This window comes from Cavia porcellus, unplaced genomic scaffold (assembly GCF_034190915.1).
Source record: "Cavia porcellus strain 051 isolate PalLab524CR breed Dunkin Hartley unplaced genomic scaffold, mCavPor4.1 scaffold_19, whole genome shotgun sequence".
Lineage (NCBI taxonomy): Eukaryota > Metazoa > Chordata > Mammalia > Rodentia > Caviidae > Cavia > Cavia porcellus.
This window is the reverse complement of record NW_026947502.1, coordinates 1,156,047-1,173,815: the sequence shown is the minus strand read 5'-3', so window position 1 is coordinate 1,173,815 and position 17,769 is coordinate 1,156,047. Positions and strand designations below refer to the sequence as shown.

Sequence of the window (17,769 nt, the reverse complement as noted above, 5' to 3'; positions counted from 1 at the left end):
CGATGCAACCCAGGGTGAGAGTAAAGACACCGAGACTGCACATTCAAAGTGAAGGGCAGCCAAGGGGTCCTAAGCCCAGTGCCCGTGAGGTTGTGCAGACAGAGGCCGGATCCAAGGCCTCTCCCAGCATTTATCATCTTGTGAAGAAGGGTGGGGGGCTCAAGGATGAGTGTCAGTGAGGATGGTGGGAACTACCTGAGTAACTTGAGCTGGCTAATCACGCAGGGAGAAAAGCAGCTTTGCAAAATGCAGGGATAACAATATGCAGAAAGACCAATCTGCATAATTCAATTAAGGCAGCAACTGAATTGGTTTTGGAGGCTGTTGCTTCAGTTTCTGATATGTAAATTCTGTGCCCTGGGGACTCATAGCCTCTTTATCTCGGGCTCATACCCAGTTGACGTGCCTGGAGCTGACTGGCTCTACCATTCCCCTGTGCTCATACAGTTTACAGAGAGCATTATGCGAGGAAACGGGAGACTGTCTGAGGGCTTTAGAGATTGCACACCAGTTCCTCAGCTGGCCTTGTCTGCAATGCCTAGAGCCAATTGAAGAGAGAAGGAAATACCATAGTTCAGGATCAGGAATAAGGATCAGGATCAGGATCAGGAATAAGGAAATAAACTTCAGAAGAGTCAAAGTGGCCGCAGTTGTTCTGCATTCAAGGAGAGACATTCACACTGACTCCTACAATGGACCTAGCAGAAGGAAAACCAGAACTATCGGTGAATGGCACCAGTGACCAGCAGAGTGCCCTGGTCACACGGGATGCCGCCCACGCTGGGAGACAGTCACGTGTTCACATGTCGGGGTACCTCACACTGCAGACAGTCACTGGAGTACTTCCACACAGGGTGCACCTGTGCAGGGCGGATAGGCACACGGGACGCGTGTGTACAGGATACAGTCGCACAGAAAAGGCCTCTCGGGTGACAAAGAATACAGGTGCCCCTCGACTCATGGTGGGGCTATGTTATAAACCCTTTGTAAGCTGACAGTCTTAAAGAAATGCACTGGATATGCATTGCCTGCCCACATCCCAGCCCAGCAGCACAGTACCCTGAGGGTCAGCGTTTGCCTGTGTCATCACACAGGCCCCAGGAGATCATCACACAGCAAGTGAACATCGCTGGCCCAAGGAAAGATCAGAACTCAGATTCCACAGTATGGTTTTCACTTTTGCACTGTCATAGAGGCAAACACTTGTCCACTGAGGCATCCCAAGTCAGGGACCTTCTGTCACCCACACAGCAGTAGCTTGACCGGACATGTTCACGTGTAATATATCGAGAGGCTCAGGTCAAATCAATTGCACATGCACTTCAGTGTTTTTGATGTAAATTCTATATTCGTGTTTCCTCATGAAAAATCATATAAATGATCATACATTGAAAATCACTTTTCCTCTTTTAACCTGGGAGAAATCAGATAGTGTGCTCTATTCGCTGTTCTGCAGTTTGTTCTTTAAACTTCATTTCAGCTTTATTTTCTGCCTCACACAGCTACACAGAACAACGAGGGAGCATATTTAATTTAATCAGCACCCTGCGGGTGAGTGTGCCACGTCTTCACCACCTTTTTCTATCACAACTTGCAATGAGTAAATCAGCACCTGCGGAGTTTTGTCTATGTGCTGCTGTATTTTATGGGGTTTGTTATCAGTCAGGATTTTGCTAGAGAAAGATATAACCCAAAAAAGTACAAACGCATGAGAAACTACAAGATTGGCTGACAATGGTCAGCCACAGAGTAGGATGATCAAGAGTGCAGACGGCGTCGGCACCCTGGAGGTTGAAGGGTTCAGCCCAGGCGTGGAGCTCCCGGCAGGGTCCCGTGCAAGTCCATATCAGGAGGCCGACGGGTCTACAACGGAAGGCTGAAGAGTCTACGATGGAGAGCCAAAGCATCTATGCCAGAAGGCTGAAGGGTCCAAGCGGAAACCAGAGTCTGCGCTGGAAGCCAGGAGACGACATCCAAGCTGAAGGTAAAGACTGAAGATCCTCTGAAGAGCGGAAACCGGTCCCCCCTTCCTCATTTTCCCTTTGTAGCATCCAGGCAACAGCCGCCCTAGGGCAAGTCCTCTACCACCCAGGCTCAGAACTGCTGAGCCCATTTAGGTAAGCTTCTAAACTTCTCACGTTGACACAAGCAATCAGCCACTACCAGGCTGCTGAACAAATCCCGTGGACTAGGTAGCCTAACCACAGAAATTTATTTTCTCACAGTCCTTGATGCTACAAGTGCAGGATGAACGTGTCAGCAGGTTGCTTTCATTCTGAAGCCAGACTGCTTGCCCATGACCCACTTTCCCCTATGCGCTCATGTGCTGTGTGTGTGTGTGTGTGTGTGTGTGTGTGTGTGTTCCAATTTCCTTTTCTTAGAAAAACACGCATCCACTGGACTGGAGCTTTCCCTAAAGACCTCAGTGACCTTGTTAAAGTTCTTATTGCCAAACAGTCACAGTCTAGGAAGGGAGGGGTTGGGACAGTGATGGCAAACATTTGGCATGGGTGCTTTTTCTTTTAAGACAAAAGATGTTACTATGTAAGTTGCTTTTTCTAAACTGAAATCCCAGTATTCAGGTTTAATTGCACTGTTGGCGCTTTGTGATACGGAAGTTTTGGGTCGAAGTTTGGGGACTTGGTCTCTCAGAGGTTCTCCATCAGGGGGTTGGACAAATATGAATTTTGGGGGGACAAAACTTACTCCAGCTGTCATGTAATAGGCAGTGGGGAGGGGTTGTGGGTAGAGGGGTGAGGGCAGTGTAAATGTTGATAGCTAGAGCACCATGGGATACTGCAATGGACCGAGGTCTCCTGCCCTCCCCCCAGGCGAAGCCTGAGCCACAGTGTGACTGCATTTGGAGATGACAGCTTTAGAAAGGAACTGAACGGATAAGGGAAAGAAAGTGAGCTAGTGACCCTACAGAAAGAGACACCAGCAAATGCACACGGGCCTCATGTGAGCAAACAGAGCTGTCAAGCACCTGAAGGTCAGGAAAGGGGCCCTCACGGGGAAATGACCCACTTGGCACCCGATCCTGGACAAAGGAGCTTTGTTGCTGAGTCGCTTCTTCTGTGATGTTTGGTGTGGCAACCCGAGGCGACTGATACAGATGCCCATCCCCACAGCCTGGCAGCAGAGCAGGTTACCCGTGTGGCAGGGGAAAGCGTTCCTCTTTGCAGACTTGTGACACCCTTGTCACCTGCTGAGGGAGGCACACTATGGTTGTGGAGCTCTTTTTGGTTCTGTCAACTTTTGATTTATACAGTTAAAGCTACGTTAGTGGGCTTTTGATTTATACAGTTAAATGTGGGCACCCTGGCACTTCTCCCCCTCACTTCCCACCAGGTTTAAAACTGTAATATCTTACTAATGTGTTAAGTTCTTTACCTTTACACAGTGTCTTTTCTCTTTCAAGACAAGGTTTTGTTATGTAGTCCAGGCTGCCCTTGAACTCACTGTGAAGCATAGGTTGGCCTTGAACTTGCAGAAATGCTCCTGCCTCAGCCTCCCAAGTACTGGGTTTACAGACATGCACCACCATGCCTGGATCTTGTATTTTTGTCTTTACAAATGCTTCCGGTCTTATGTTCTCCTGTGTCTGATATTAATGCAACTACATCACCCTTATCTGATTAACATTTGCCTAGTGTATGTTTTCTTATTAGTTCTAAGCTTTTTGTATTCCTATTTTTAAGGTTTTAGCAGTTTTAAAATTTTTAACTTGATGACTGTGACCTACTTGAGCATTTACCTCACTCATGTTTAATGTGTGATGGCATTGCTATCTATCATCATATTAGCTTTTTATCTTGGACTCACTTGTTTTTGTTGTAGCTTGGCATAACTGACGCCACCTTGAGCCCTGCATGTAACTAGTGCCCTGTATGTGACTCAGGAGAATGGAAAGTTACTCAGAGTACAATCCCGTGAGAAAAGCAGAATGAGCTGCACCCACAAGAAAAAAATTAACCTGCTCAACAAAGAAGCAGGATACAGGTGTCAACCAAAAACTAATGTAAGATTCTAGCTAAACTGTTTGCAACAGGATGTCTTTTTGTGGTTCTCTGTTTTAAAAGCTCTGTGACTTTGCAGTTTGAGACCATTCGGTGGGACTCTGACACAGGGGTCTCTATGCGAGTGGTTGCTGAACTCAGCTAATTAAATTTCAAATTTATCAATTTGGCTGCTTGGATTCCTATACTGTTCATGAGCTCACTTCAGTTCTATGTGTCTTTTCATTTGTTCATATAGTTCTTTTAAGTAATCATCTCTTTTGAATTATTTCATTTATAATTAGGTGTGCTTCTTTCTTTTAATGGTTAACCTAGAGACTGAAACATTCTTGTGATAAATGCAACAAATATTCTTGTGTTGGTCAGCTTGCCATGACTGTGATGAAATACCTGAGGCAATCAACTTGTAATGAGCCAGGTTTATTCTGATTTGTGGTTGCACAGCTGGCATACTCAACCCCAAGGCTTCCTGACCCTGCTGCTTTGGCCTGTGAGGACACAGCATGTTGCTGTCTACTGGGGTCTGTGCCTAGGTCCCCAATGTCCCAAACGAGTTCACAGTGAAGGCCCAAATGAATGAGATAGGTGGTGTGACTTTTAGGGCGCCAAGAGGACCAAAATCTTTTGCAGAGTTCATAACTCTGGTAGCTGAGGCGGGGAAGTCTCTGGGCAGCCTGTGTTTATTAAACAAGGAAGGGCTTACTAGTGGAAAATGCTGGAAACCTGAGCAGGAGGGGTTCTTGGGAGGGGTTCAAAGACCCCTCTGAGCAACAGTCGACACTAATTAAGGAGAACTATCCTAGAGAAAGTCTCCAGGGGGCCTGCCCTGCCCCTGAGGCATCTCTTGGGGTCAGTCCAGCCATGCCCAGGCCACCCCACAGCGCTGCCCGTGCCTTGCCTCGCAGGAGCTGTGCTCCACTCAGGGTGGTAGGAAGTGAGGGGGAGAAGTGCCAGGGTGCCCACATCCCCTTCAAGACCACACTTTCTGGGTCCTAACTTCCGAGCCCAAGGTTCTTGGGGTACAGAGCACCACAGTGAGGGGCACAAAGCCTGAGCCCAGCCCACAGCACGGGGACAGCTCCTCCTTTCCTTCATGGGCCACTAAACACCCTGGGCGCTGGCTCAGGAGTCACAGTCCAGGGCCTGGGTGCTGCTCTCCTGACTGGGGCTTTGGGGTGAGCAGGCCGACTGTGGGCGCCCCTCTCGGGGCCCGGAGCCAGGCCCGGTGGCCGGGGCACTGAGGATGCAGGAGCAGGCGCACTGTGTCCCAGGATGCCCCGGGGCCCGGCCTCCTTGCTTCCTTCCAAGGCTTGCTGTCCTCCCTTCCATGCTTTTATCTCCCTTCTTTCTTTCCCTCCTTCATTTTTCTTTTTCCTTCCTTTTGACCTGTGAGCCACCTGTCACCTTCCGATAAGCGCTTCTTCCGCAAGAGCCGCAGTTTCCTGCTGGCCGCAGTGGCCACTCCTAACCCTGTAGGAGAGGAGCAGAGGCGGCCTGTCCACTCTAGGCCCCAGCCAGGCACGGGCAGCCGCGCCTGCGGGTGAACCCCGAGCCCTGCCCGATGCCGGCTGAGCTCTCCCAGGACTGAGGGCTCTCACAGGTCTTGGCTGCTCACCGTTCTCCCAACATCTGGCTGGGCCCCAAAAAGCTTAGGACTTCTAAGATTGCGGAAGGGAGCAGAAGTCAGCTATAGAGCATTTGTTTGTGCAGTACTCTAGGTCACACCTTCAGCACCAAAAACAGAATAAAATGAAAGGAAAGGAAAGGAGAGGAGAGGAAGGGAGAGGGGAGGGAGGATAGGGGAACAAAACCCAGAAGGCAACCTGCCCCAAGACACCTTTGGCTAGAGACCTTGGAGTTAGGGTCCCCAGGTAGAGCAGGGATGGGTGGAGGGGCGCTGTAGCCCAAGTGGGCCTCAGAGTCCAGCCCTTGTCCTTCCCTCCGCTGTCTGCCTCTGGGCTGCCCAGGGGTCCCCTCCCCTCCCTCCCTCCCCCATGGAGGGCCCTGAGTGCCTGTGCCGCTGCTGCGGGCTCTGGCTGTGGGGGCGGGGAAGCATTTGCTGTTCCTCAGCGTCTGGCGGCTGCCTGCTGGTGTTTTGGCAAGTGTCCTCCACAGCCCCTGCACCGGCCTGTGGCAGCATTGGGATGTGGTGGAACTGGAAAGCTGGGTGGGGCGGGAAGCCAGCTTGCTGGGGCTGACCCTTCCTGCCTCTGTCTCCCGGTGGGCGGCTGCTGTGACAGGGCAGCTGGCTCCCTGCACGCTTCCCACTGCGTTTTGCCCGTGTGGGTCCAGTGCAGTGGGCCCAGCCCACTGTGGACAGAAATCTCAGAACCATGAGGCCAAGCCAGCCTTTCCTCCTTCGGGCTGGCATCTCGTATTTTGGCACCATGAGGGGAGCTGCCCACCGCGTCTGCTGCATCCCAGTGCCCAGCAGGCGGCTTGCGGCTCTGCTTCTTTCCGAAGGATGCTGGGGACTGCGTCCAGGACTCATCTGCGGAACCAGGACAATCTCCCGCCTCAAGGTCTGTGCTGGCCTTTGTCACGTGCGGTGACAGGCACAGGTCGTGGGAATAGGATGTGACCATCTTTGGAGTCACTGTGCCGTTGTTGTCTTTAAGGTGCACTTGCTCCTTCTGGTCTGGTTTTCCCGTAGACTCCCACGGTGACAGGGCAGCTTCTGAAGGTCACCATGCCTGTGACTTTTCCGAGCTTCCTGGCATCAGGGTGAAGGTTCTGATCTGTCACTCGTGCTGTCCCCCGCTAGGTCAGCAGCTGGTCCTCCTGCCTTGTCTCAGCAAACCTCCTTTGGGAGCAGTGCTGCATAGGCCTCCGCTGTCCCCTCCCCAGTACAGGGGCTGGGCAGGTGCTCAGGGCAGCCCCTTTTCCCCCTGCACCCATGGCGCTGCCCTCTGCTCCCTGAAGCATGCAGAAAGCCTCTTCTGTCCCTGATCTCTGGCAGCCAGGCCCGCCTCCAGGTGCCCTTGTGCAGAGTGGCTTCCGTGGAATGTGCACTGGTCAGGTGCAGTCCTAGGATGCAGAGGGGAGCTGGCAGTGCCAGGGCGGTCAAACTGTCTCCATCTGGCTTGACCAGGAAGGGTTCTGGCTGCACTGCTCAGAACCTGGGACGGGGGAAGCTGCCTGATGGCCCATTTGAGGTGTGGAAGACAAAGTTTAACTTTTAAATGTATAGAAACCTAAGTTACTGGAACATACAGGGCTGTCGGGTGGCTGTCGTGGAAAATCTGGCGATGCAGACCTGAGAACCCACTCAGGGTCCCCCACCCAATTGCTATGGATTGAGAGTTTGTGTCCCACCCCCAAATTTATACACTGAAACCTAATCCATAGTGCAGTGTGGCTTGGTCCATCTTGTGGTGCTAACTACAGACTAACTCATTAATGAGAGAGATTTAGTGGGGTGTGGTGACACACGCCTATAATCCCAGCACCCAGGAGGCGGAGGCAGGAGGTTCATAAATTCAAGCCCAGCCTGGATGATTTAGCATTTTACCCTGCCTCAAAATAATAAAAAAGGGATAGAGATACAGTCAATACAAAGACCCTGGCCTCAATTCCCATTACTGCCAAAAAAGAAAGAAAGCACAGCCAGCATGTTACCAGGGTTTCACTTTTAACACAAACTTGAGTGGACACAGCAGACAGGGTGGAGACGAGGCCTTGGGAGCCGAGTGGGTGCGAGGGTGGGGCACTCAGCAGCGGGTTAGTGCCCTCAGCGGAGAGTACTGAGAGCCCCCTCGGCCCTCCTGTCACACGCAGCTCAGTGAGAAGCTGCCTGTCAGTGAACTAGGAGCTGCTGGCGCTGACCTCGGACTTCCTGGTCTCCTGAACCGGGATTCACGCCCTCGTTTTGGGGGCTGCAGGAACATGGTCCCGATGCTTGTGTCAGCAAGGATTCGTGGGGACTCCTGAGCCGTGCTGGGAGCGCAGCCTGGGCGTCCACTGTGGACAGGGTGTCCTAGTGCTGGTTCGGGGAAGCCCACAGCCCTGCTTTGGGTGGAGCTCTGTGCTGTGGTTTGGCTGCTGTCTCCCCCAGAGGAGGTGTGGTCCCCTGGCTGCAGTTCTGGGGCAGCGCTTTAGGAAAGCACCACTAGGAGGTCCCCAGGGCAGTCAGGCTCAGGCTGGGCAGCCCTGGGAGATGCTCTCGGGAGGGGCCTTGCTGCGGCTCTGGAAGGTGGAGCTCCTAGCCCCACGCATGCTCTTATTATGACCCACTGTCCTGTGCAGAGCTACAGGATCCACACGGGTGGAGCCAATGCAGGTCTCGGTCTTGGCTGTGAACCCACACACTGAAGAAGCCTCTTTGCTTTGGAAACCAGCTGCCCGGGGGTTGTCCCAGGGAGGAAACGCTGCTGAGGACACGGGCGGGTCGCTGCCGCAGGACCGTACCTGTGTGCACTCGACGGGTCAGGTTCTGGGACAAGCAGCTGCCACAGCAGTTGCCTCTGTGGTCTGAACGCTGATGGACGTCCAGCATTTCCCAAATGTCGCCCCAGTGATAGCATTATGAAGTGGCCTTTCTGGGGCTGTGGCTCAGCGGCACAGTGCCTGCCTGGCAGCGCAGGGTCCTGAGTTTGGTTCCTGGTAAAGAAATGGCCCTACGGGAAGTAACTGGGCCCCTCAGCACCTTTCTGGAAGAAGGGCATGTTAGGGTGCAGGAGGCAGGATGAGCCCTGGGGACAGACTGCTGGAGCCGTAACTACAGCCTCCCGGCCTGCAGGACTGACTGCTCTTTGCAAGTGTCACGGAATCGTTCTGTAGCAGACAGAACAGACTACGATGGCCCCTCCAAGGGACTGCCAGGATAGCGGCCAAAGCAGTGAGTCCAGTAGGGCAGAGTTGTGGGGGGCCTACGGGGCTCTCAGTGACAGCCGTCGATTCTGAACCCCAGCCAGCTCTGACAGGCTCCATGTAGCACTGGGTACAGAAGGTGAGACTGTGCCCTGCTCCCTCCCTGGGCTGTGGAAGGTACCAGACCCCTTCAGCCCCGGGGGTGTGTGGCAGGTGCTGGGCTGGGTCCCATGGGTAGCAGCCTTGGGCCCCAGCTGGCTGCTGACCCGTGCCACCATTGCAGGCCGTGCCACAGGGCTTGGGGCCAGGATGGCAGGAGGACAAAGGCACCTGTTCAGGAAGGGGAGAGTTCCACGTGTGGGTCACAATGTGACAGTGAGCAAAGGCTCTCAGTCTCCTCAGGGAGAAGGGCCACAGGGCCCAGGTGTGAGGACGCTGGGATGCTCCTGAGGTGTAGCCTGGGCCCAGCCCTGTGTGCTTCACAGGGCTGCCTTCGGTCACGCGCTGAGACCTCCCCAGCGGAAGCTGGGCCCTGGAGAGCTCAGGCTTCACCTGGTCACTGTGCTGACACCTACTCTGCACCAGGCTGATGAGGGCCAGCAGGCGTGGATGAGGGGCTGCAGTCCAGCAACCCTTCAAGAAGACAGGCTGTTGTGGTTTGTATCAGAATGTCCCCCAAAGCCTCATGCGCTCGCAGATGGGACTTGGGATCATGGAGAAGTGGTACTCATGAGTGGCTTACTCTGCTGATGGGTTTACTGTGGTATGTAGTGCTCAGAGGTGAAGCCTGGCCGGAGGAGGTAGCTCACGGGGGTGAGGCCTGGGTCTGTGTCCCTCTTCCCACCTTGATCTCTCTCTGCTTCCTGCACCCTGCTGTGGACTGTTTCCTCTTTGTCATGTCACCCTGGCTTGGAGCTATCAGCCAAGTCTGGACTGAAAGTTCTACAAACTGTGGGTCAAGATAAGCCTATCCTTTTGGGTGCTGGGTCCCAGTGAAGAGAAAGTAAGCCACCAGCCTTGCGCCTGAAGCTGCAGTGGACTGACCATGTTGACCAGGTGGGGAACAACACGCTAAGCAGCAGGCACAGAGTGCACAAGGCCGCAGAAGTAGAGACAGCATGGTGTTCCCTTCGCAGGGTGGGGGAGGCTGGGAAGGTCAGGCCTCATCCACGGATGCTGATCTGTTTGTGCTGCCTCCTTCTCTGTCCCCAGAAGTTCCAGTCTCAGGGGACGTGTACTGCTTCTCCAGCCCTGTCCTCATGTTTCCCCTGCCGGGCAAGGTGCCAATGGGGAGGAGTGAGCAGGGGCAGAGCTTCTGGGGCAGAGGTAGCAGAGCTCTAGGGAGGCACGGGGAGCTGGCCTTCGTGAGACCCAAGGACCCTGTCCCCGGGTGCAGAGTCCCACGAGGTGAGAAGGGATATCTTGGTGGCCCTCCCTTGCAGCCCCGAGTTCTAGGTTTTTTCTCTGGGCTGCTCAGGGTGCAGAGTGGAGCAAGGTGATCAGACTGAGGTGGCACACTAGCTCCTGCCACCATCCTTGGGCACCAAAGTTTCCTCAGGTCGGAACCAGTCCCTGGGCAGGCTCCATGGGTTCTGTGCTGCAGGCCCTCAGGTCAGGCAGCCTGGGAGGCAGGGACAGGCTGGCCCACATCCACAGACGGTCCTTTCTAGTACTGCCCAAGATGCTAGGGATAAGCGATGGTCAGAGTAGGGATGAGGGAGCAGGAAGGTTCCAGCCGGCCTCTGGGACCTGCAGCTCCTCAGGTTGGTCGCAAAGGCTCCACTGAAGTCTAGTTCCTGCCTTGCACCAGCTCCCCGGTGCAGTCAGTTCGGCCCTCGTGTGTGGCCTTCCCATGCCTGTGCCAAGCTCCTGGCTGCTGGCTCCTTCTGGGGCCTCATTGAGCTCCTGACTCAGCAGGTGCAATTCTCCAGGTTGGACGAGGCAGTCATGGGTGCTGGCAGCACTGTTCCTACTGTCCTCTAAAGGACCCAAGGCCAGGACAGCTGAGTCTGGATCTAAGCTGACCATGCCCTTTGGGGGCCTAATATGGGCAGGAGTCGCCAAGGTGGGCAGTGTACCCCACTGCCCCATCTTTCCCAGCATCCCATCTAGTAGGCCCTGAGCAGGAGAGGTGCACGTTGTCCTGCCCCGCTTCCTGGCTAGCGACCTTGTCACGTGCCAGGCGGTGTCTCAGCTGCTCCGTGGGCCGTGGATGTGCTGTGGGAGGTGTGGGAAGTGAGAGGCTGGGAGCCCTGGGGCAGCCTCGCCTTAAGGGCTTTATCACCCCCCTCCACACACACACACACACAACAGAAGGCATTTGTTCACCACCCTGAGGGCTCCCTAAGCCCAAATTCTGCTCCACAGCCTCCCCACCCATCCTGCTCCTACCGTGGCTGCTGTGTTTCCTGAGTGCCGCTCAGAATCCATCCCGAGTCTGGCTGAAATCAGAAACATGTTGCCAATGTGGGTGTGCAGGACATGCAAATGTGCATTTACACCAGTGCCAAGGGTACAGGGCACTGGGTGGCACGGATGCAATGGACAGATACGCTGTTATTCCAGGACTTCTGCTGGTCCTGCTGACTTGCTTCACAGCTGCTGCCAGAAAGCTGTCCTGAAACCAGCAGAAAGGGCAGGTGCCAGGAAGCCAGCCCCCGGAAGGGACAGGGGAGGGTCCCTCGGGAGATGGCAGGGGTCGCTCTAGCCACTGCAGGCTTGTCACTGGTCACATAGGATGCTTGCTGCAGTTCAGAGGCTTCTGGGCCACTTGGGATGGTGACACTTCTGTCTCTGTGCCATCGAGAGACTGCAGCTGCCTAGGATGGACAGACTGACGAGCAGTGTGACCCCCATGGTCCTGAAGACAGGGTGTCCCAAGACAGGTGCCACCCACGTGTCCGGAGGCTCTGCCAAGTCTTCTGAGGCTGAGGTTCCACAAAAGGCTTCCTGTGCCTCTGGGGCCATGGTGGTGGTCTTGGTGGGCAAAGTTGTGAGGCGATGCTTGTGCCTCCGCCCAGCCCTCTGAGGCAGGGCTGTGAGGGCCTCTGCTGGCTCCAGCTTCTCCTTCCGCTTGGTGCGTCTCATGTCTTCCTCAGAATAGAAGATCTGCAGAGTCAAGCACGGGACAGTGGTGAGAGCCCCTGCTGCAGGCAGACTGCTTTCCCAGGCCGATGAACAACATGCAGGAGGAGGCAGGAGAGGGGTCCCTGCAAACCCTTTGGGCGCAGCGCTCATTGTCCAGCGCCAGGAACCATTTCCACTCCCCACACGACTATGTTCCCATTGTGGATAGACAGGGCCGTGCGGCTGGGCATTCCTGGCCAGCTACACACACCTGGGCTGGCTGCAGGCTCTACCCCTCTCCCTGCCCTGCCCTGTAGCTCTGCCTCGACCCCGCGGCCTTGATCTGACCCTGCTCTGGACTGGCTGGGCCAGGTGGGCACATGGTGGGAATCCAGGAAGCCCTTGGGCCCACGCTGGCCCCAGGCCCCTGCCCTCTGCTTCCCACCTGCTTTGGCACAGACTCACCATAGAGATTTCCACCTCTCCCTCTCGGTTTGGTTCTCTGGACTCTCACTCTCCTAGGAAGCCAAGTAAAGACTGAGGCAGGAAGGAGGCGAAGTTACAGGATATGGCTGAGGTGGTACCTGATCTCCACCTGCGCGGGCGCTTCTCGCTTGTAGATTCACATCCAGTCAGTCGTGGGAAATGACGCAGGGAGAGCGGGGAGGCCTCTGCCTCGCGCCCCCTAGTGGTACCCGCCTGCAAAGCTGCAGACGGACAGTCAGGCTGGCGCTAGGCAGTGCCAGGCGCTCAGCGGAGAGGCTCTTTGGGTTTTGAATGAGGATCTCCCCCGGGCTGGTGACGCGCGCCAGGTCCTCCTCCCGACGCCGACGCGGACTGCAGCGGCAGGGCACGGCCGCGGCTCAGCCGCAAGGCCGGAAAGGCGAGCAGCCAGCGCACCCTAGAGCGCGCCTCACCGTGCGTGCGTGCGCTGAGCACCAGGACTTCTGCTGGCTTGAGGCCTGGCGTGGCCTCCGTTTCTGCAGTACGTCTCTGTCTCTGTCTCTGTCTCTGTCTCTGTCTCTGTCTCTGTCTCTGTCTGTCTCTCTGTAGTAGCAGGGAACTGAACTCGGGGCTTTTGTACTGAACTACATCCCCAGCCCTATCTATCTATCATCTAACGATCTATCCATCTATCTGCATACTGAGAAGAGTCTCACTAAATTGGTAAATTGAGCATTATGGGCTCCAATGTGTGATCCTCTTGCCTTAGCTTCCCAGAGTGGTGGGTGGGATTACAGGCGTGTGCCACCATGTGTGGCTTGATTATTTTAATCAGTTCAGGTGTGGTGGTGCAAGCCTACAATCTCAGCACTCGGGGGGCTGAGGCAGGATGATTGCCATGAGTTCAAGGCCAGTCTGAACTGCATAGCTAGACCTTGTCTCAAAACAACAAAATAAAAACAAACAGAATGTCTATAAATGGGTAGTATGTAACTATTCACTCAGGAAACACCCTGAAGATTGGTGCATGCAGTAAAATGTGCAAGAGCTGGTTCCTCATGTGTGGCACGGTTCATGGTGTGATTGTCACAGGCTGCTTAACCACTCACCACAGAGGCTGTTTCTAGTTTCTGGCTATGAAGAGTAAAGCATCTGTAAACACCAGTGAGGAGGCTTCTCTGTCTTGTGAGCATGACAAGAGTGCAGTCACTAACTAAGTCATATAACAGTTTCATATTTTGTTTTGAAAGAACAGTCTTCGTCTAGCTCCGTGCCTGTCGGTTCACGATGGGATCACATCCCAGGGACCCTATAGGAGGTAAAGAGCCATTGTGAGTCCGGTGTATGCGCACTGCTGACCCTGACCCTCGTCACACAGCTGCAGTGCAGCTGTAGCACAGTCTGGGCCCCCCCTGTACTGGGGCCACGTCCCCGCTGAGGTTGAGGCTAAGCATGGGGGGCGGAGCAGCGTGAACCTGGACGGTTTTCTCCGGATTCCTTGCACACGGCCCAGCCACCAGGGTCTCAGAATTTTACATTTTACACTGAAGGCTGTGAACCATTTCAGATAACATTATTGTCAGGTGCTGACCTTATATTGGGTTCACTGTTTTTTCTTCTTTTCTTTTTTCTTTTTTAGCTTATAGATATCCAAAATATTCCACTATCACTTGTGGAAAGGTTTTCTTTCCTCAAATTAATCATTTTTGCATTTTTGTTAAAAGCCATTGCACGTGACTGTGTGGGCCTAAGGTTGTCTAGGTCGTTCTGTCCGTCTATGCACCCCACGGCCTTGATCACTGGGGCTCAGAATGTCAGCCTCAGAATAGGGACATTGAGTCCTTTCATCTTGTCTTTTTCAAAATTGTTTTAAGGATTCTAGTTCCTTTACGTTTCCCTGTAAGTTTTGGGATGGTCTTGTCTGCATCTTGGAAAAGATCTTCCTGGGATTTTTATTGAAATTTCACTAAAGCTGCTGGAATTTGGGAAGGAGAGTTGACATCTTCGCTACATTGGGTCTTTAATTCATGCATGTCCTGTTTCTCCACTTAGCCAGATCTTTGGTCTCAGCATGGTATAATGTTTTAACACACAAATCCTGTACATGTGTTGTAGAATTTGCACCTAAGAGTTCATTTTTTGAGTGACCGAAAGTGACACATCAGACCAACTCTCTCTCTCTCTCTCTCTCTCTCTCACACACACACACACACACGCACACGCACTTTTCTTTGGGGCAGTACTAGGACTGAACCGAGGGCCTCTGCTTGAGTTATGTCTCCAGTTTTTTTTTTTTTTTTTTAATTTAAAACAAGATCTTGCTAAATCACAGAGTTGCCCAGACTGGGATCCAGCTCGAGGTCTTCCTGTCTCAGCCTCCCAGAGTGCTGGTATTATAGGCAGAAACAATCATACCCGGCAAAATGGCATCATAGGTTAAAATTTTGGTACCCATGTATTTATTGCTAGAACATAGAAATACAATCAATTGCTGTTTATCTTCTAGGACCTTGTTAAACTCATCTCTCAGTTCTAGAAGTTTTTTTATAGATTCCTTGTAATTTTTTAACCTCATTGTCTGGAAGTAGGGAGAGTGTGATGTTTTCTCCTTTGTGATCTCTGTTTTTTTTTCCTTATTGTATTAACTAGGTACTGTATCACTATGGCAACCACGAGTTGGGAGACAGACGTTGGCACCTTGCAGTCCACACAGTAGGAAGGCCTTTTTACCTAAGGACAAACTTGTCTGAGCTCCGGAATCTGTGGTGACTTGTGTTGGCACCAACAGGAACCGAGTACAGCTGTCCACTTCTACCTTGGTTGTGTTTTCTGTTGTTTCGGTTACCCCTGCTCAACCACAATCTGAAATACTTAATGGAAAATTCCAGAAGTGAGCAATTCATGACTCCTAAAATGTGTGGCACTGGGAGCAGCAGGAAGAGGTCCGGGACCTGCTGCGGGATGTGAGTGTCCCTCTGTGGGCCTCCTCGTCCACGGCCACGCGGTCACAGGGACGCGGCCTACTTAGTAATGATCCTAAAGTCAAGGGGAAACCACGATGCTGTAAGGAAAGAGCCCAATCCTGCGCCGCAGCCGCTAAGATCATGGTCGGAAAGAATCTTTCTTCCCAGACGGTGAGCAAGGGGAAAAGGTACCGGGCACCGGCCCGTTTCCAACCGCAAACACTGTGACCGCAGAGCTCATTGGGGGGCTCCGCGGCGGCCGGGCGCGCAGCGGACACAGAGCTGGTGCTGCGCGGTCCCGGCCTTGCGGCTGAGGGTGCCTGTGCCCGGCCCTGGGGACCCCTCACCAGGCTGGGTGCCGCTCCTGGGGCGCAGGGGGGGGGCGGAGCCCGTCCCTGACTGTAGATGGGAAAGTGCAGTGGCTGAGCCCAAAGGACCCAAAGCCGAAATCATGCAGGGATCCTTCTGCGGGCTGTTCTGGGGTGCGGTAGGAGCCCCCCCTGTGCGTGCGCCGCTCTGTGCTGAGGAGCCAGGGACCCCGCCCAGCTCTGGGCACAGTGGCAGCCCGACCTTCCCCAGAGCGCGTTCTGCGGCCTCCCGCGCAGGAAACTTGCCAGGAGGCTGCATCTGGAAAGTGACAGCCGGGAGCTCGCGTGCTGGGGGACGGAGGCTGCAGAAAAGACAAGTTGCACACTCGCTCCCTCGCACACGCACACGCACACGCACACGCACACGCGGAGGGACGTGTCCCTGCAGGGCTGGGCCTCCGCACCCCTCGCACTCCTGGGCTGCCGAAAGCGCCCACCCTGCGCGGCCACCTCACCGTCCTCGCCGCAGACACGCGCCCAGGCGTGTGCGTGCGTGACTCTGGGCTTCTGCTCAGAGGGACGGTCCGTTTGTCTCCGGGTGACGAACTCCTCCACCTGCTCTGCCAGCTCCAGGAATTTCTGTCAGTGCAGGAGACACAGTGGGAAGCGGCTTGGCCAGCGGGGCCTGGCCCAGCGCTCCTGCCCTCCGGCCGGCTGGGTCCTGGGTCCGGTCCGAGGTGCATGCAGCGCCTCGCCGGCCTACACCCCGGGGACCCTGGCTTGATTCCAGGCCCCTGCAGCAGTGTAACCATCTGGACGCGAGGTCCCCTGTGTAAAGCAGCGCAGTGTTTGGGCAGCGCGGGCGCCCTCCTCCCTCCGTACGAACTCTGCACAGCACCCCGCAGAGAACGAGGAAAAGGAAAGCCACTGTGATGGTCAACAAAGATGCATTAAACTTTTTCCAGCTTATGTCTCCTAGATTTTTTTTTTTTGTCTTTTTCCTTTTTATCAGTATCAGGGATTGAACTCACCACTGCCTGCTTGCAAGGCAGGTACTTATGCCGCTGAGCTAAATCCCCAGCCTTCTCTACTAGCTTTTTGTTTGTTTGTTTGTTTTAGTGGTACTGGTGATCGAATCCAGGAGTGTTCTACTACTGATTACACCCCCAGCTCTCTTTATTTTATATTTTGAGACAGGGCCTTGCAAAGTTGTCCAGGCTTGCCGCGAACTTGTGATTGTCCTGCCTCAGTTTCCAAGGAGCTGGGATAAGAGGCATTTGCCACTTAGCATGGTCAGATGCAAATGTTTTGTTTCTTTATTAGTACCTGCTTGCAGCACGTGATGATCACATTCGCTGTGGGGAGCGGCGCCTGTGCATAGCACTTCTCATCCTCTACCTGACCCTCCATCGCTTGGTCCCCTCCCATTGGGAAAAGTTCTTGCTCCATTTTTCCATTTTCTTTCTTTCCCCTTCCTCTGCCCTCTATTTATTGCTTGTTCCCCTTCCCACTTGAAAAACTAATAGAGGATAGATAACAGGAATAAGGCAAATCAGGTCAGAGGTCATCCATCATCCATACATCATCTATCCACTATCCATACCTTCATCCATCATTCATCCATCTATCAATCCATCATCCATTCCTCCATCCATCATCCACTATCCATACCTTCATCCATCATTCATCCATCTATCAATCCATCATCCATTCCTCCATCCATCATCCACCATCCATCATTCATCCATTCACTCATCATCCATACATCCACCATCCATTGATCATCCATCCATCCATTATCTATCCATTTATCCGTCATCCATCTACCCACCCACCATCTATCATTCATCCATTGATCATCCATCCATCCATCCATTCATTATCCATCCATCTATGATTCATCCATCCATCCACTCATTCCTTCATCATCTATCCTTTCATCCCTCCATTATCCATCCCTCCATTACCCATCCATCATCCATCCACCGTCCATCCATCCATCATCTATCCATCCACCCATCCCTGCATCATCCATCTTTCCATCCATCCTCCCATTCATCCATCATCCATCCACCCATCATCCCTCATCCATCCAACATCAATCCATCTAACATCCATCCCTCCATTATCCATCCATTCATGCATCATCCATCATCCATC

At 53.7% G+C, this 17,769-nt stretch overlaps 2 long non-coding RNA genes across 2 annotated transcripts; one reads left to right on the top strand and one right to left on the bottom strand.

Moving 5' to 3' along the window:
* Positions 1-4,423: 4,423 nt before the first annotated feature.
* Positions 4,424-12,655, bottom strand: LOC134471556 (uncharacterized). Its single transcript, XR_010040990.1, has 2 exons — positions 12,360-12,655; positions 4,424-11,936 (listed from the first exon to the last, which is right to left on the bottom strand). It is a non-coding gene; the product is annotated as an uncharacterized LOC134471556 (long non-coding RNA).
* Positions 12,536-16,578, top strand: LOC106026734 (uncharacterized). The gene is made up of 2 exons (XR_001200312.3): positions 12,536-12,879; positions 14,988-16,578. It is a non-coding gene; the product is annotated as an uncharacterized LOC106026734 (long non-coding RNA).
* Positions 16,579-17,769: the final 1,191 nt, after the last annotated feature.